Raw genomic sequence first — 2,437 nt, 5'->3', positions numbered from 1 at the left:
ATTCATTCATTCATAGAGAGCACCTGCTCTGTGCCAGGCACTAGTCTCGGTCCTGGGACACATCAGTGACCAGTGCAGAATGGCTGTCTGCCCTCAGGTTGCTTGCACTCTTGTGAAATGGCTGGACGAATGGCTCATGTGGCTTTAGGCTGCTACTTTTCTAACAGCTGTTGTACTACGCAACCAGTGAATTACTAGCTCTATTAATGGTATGGACAATGACATTGATGCTGTTGGATATTTACATTCTGCATCATTAGAGAACAGAGCAATGTCACAGCCAGTGAGTTGAGAAGTAGCCCAAACCACACAGGCCATGTACTAAGAGAGTGACCTCATTTCCGGCAGCTTCTGCTTCTAAAGTCTGGAGGATGGACAAGCCCCCCTGCAACAGAAGCTCTAGATCCAGGAACAACCCTCTGCAAAGAGTTTAACCAAGACAGGCACAGACTGCACTCAGACATTTGAGTAAAACAGCCCCCATTGCTGTTCCAGGCAGGGGCACTGTCCCCAGGAGAGGTCTCCTGGTCTCCTTCCCGTCCTAATTAGTACCTTCAACCGGGTTAGGGGCAAAGATCAGATCTTTTCCAGAAGAAATATCTTTCTGATTGAGGCAGGCAAGAAAAGTACAGCAGCAGCCACTGCTTCCAAATAAAGAAAAAGTTTAAAAAGATAGCTCTCCTTACCTATGAATACTTTGCAGTGAATCTATGCAACACCCTTGGGTGGGTGGGCTTGGCCATCATCATATGGAAGGAGGGGGCTAGCCAGTGAACATGGAGAAGACACACTTTGCCTCTGTTCTCAAGCCTTGTTGCATTCTGCTTCAATATCCTTTCATAAAATAAAATAGATGATAGAAATTGAGACTTTCCTAATTCTAGCTTCCTTAAACAGAATATAACACTTTGGGAGAAAACAGAGTGTTTTTTCTTGAATTAGTGATGGCTGCTAGAAATAATAGCTTTTGGCTTCAAAGGACAAAGAGATAAAGTTAGGAGTCGTGGTCTGCTGAATGAAAAAAAAACCCATTGATTAGCGAGAGCCAGAGTAAACACAGAACTTCTGCACATGTGGTTGTTTCCAACCACCGAAGAAAAAGCAGCAAGACCCATCCTAGAATTAAACTGTTCCATTAAAAAAAATAAAATAAAAATGCCATGCTAATGAGAAAAGAAAGAGAGATTTTACAGAGTAAAGGGAGAACATACAGATGCTGATACAAAGTGCAATGAGGTCAGGAAAGTGTTACAAAGCGTGCGGGGTCAGAGGAAGAGAGACCGTGAAGAAGACTGATGATTTTTAAGGGTTAATGATAGAAGTCTTTCCTGATATGATACTGTTTGTATTTCTTGAAGTCTTATGTATTTTTAAATATTCTATAAAATACCAGTAAAAGATAGTAAAAGTTGATACTTAGTTGCTTTAATCAATAACTTTCCCTCCCTTAAATCTGAACGGTAACATAATTTTCAGTGTCTATTACTCAGTCAAGGGCACCTTTATAAAGCCCACAAGTTCAAATTTCAAGGTTTCAGTTCAGATGCTACAGTTCAGTCAGTCTAGGAGGCTTAATACTGGCACAGCTGGGAACAGATTTTTACTTGGCTTCCTTTTTTTTCTGGGACTCCCTAATACCAGAGAAAAATGATAGTATAATCGGGTATTTTGTTGCTCTATAATCTTCTTTACACTGAATATCATAGTCTTCAGGGTTTTTTCCTCAAAAGATTTATTATAATAGATAATGTACTGGCTTAAGTTGGTGCTCCTCAAACCTTCCTGTCAATCATTTGGAATATGGTTGAACTACAGTTTCTGATCTGGAAAAAGGACCTGAGAATTTTCATTAGTAATAAGCTCTCAGATAATGCTGGAGCTGCTGATTCATGGACCACCTCTAAGTAGCAAAACTTTGAATTTAGTTGACTAAATGGTTCTGTCAAAGAGTTCCCACACTTTCTGAGAAAATTGTACACACTAGAAGGTTCAGTGGTAAAGAATCCACCTGCCAATACAGGAGACACATGAGATGTAGGTTCAATCCCTGGGTCGGGAAGATCCCCTGGAGGAGGAAATGGCAACCCACTCCAGTGTTCTTTCCAGGAAAATCCCATCGACAGAGGAGCCTGATGGGCTCCAGTCTGCGTGGTCCCAAAGAGTCGGACATGACTGAGCAACGGTGCATGTACACACTAGACTGATGGTTCTCAAATCTTCCCGTGCCTCAACATCACCTTGAAAGCTTGCTTTAAATTGCAGATTCCAGGGCTCTGACATCAAAGATTCCAACTCATAGCTACTACTTTCCAGTGTACCTAGATGGAAGCCTGGCGGAGCCAAGGCTGTCTAATCGGGGGCCTGCTAACTTCCCAGCTCAGGCTCCAGCTACTCTTCTCATTGTTTGCAAATCTCCAACCTCAGTGGCCTTTCTTCT

Source organism: Bos grunniens, chromosome 18 (genome assembly GCF_055505025.1).
Source record: "Bos grunniens cultivar Pamir isolate PY7600 chromosome 18, Bosgru_T2T1.0, whole genome shotgun sequence".
NCBI lineage: Eukaryota > Metazoa > Chordata > Mammalia > Artiodactyla > Bovidae > Bos > Bos grunniens.
Note: the sequence above shows the minus strand (reverse complement) of the source record.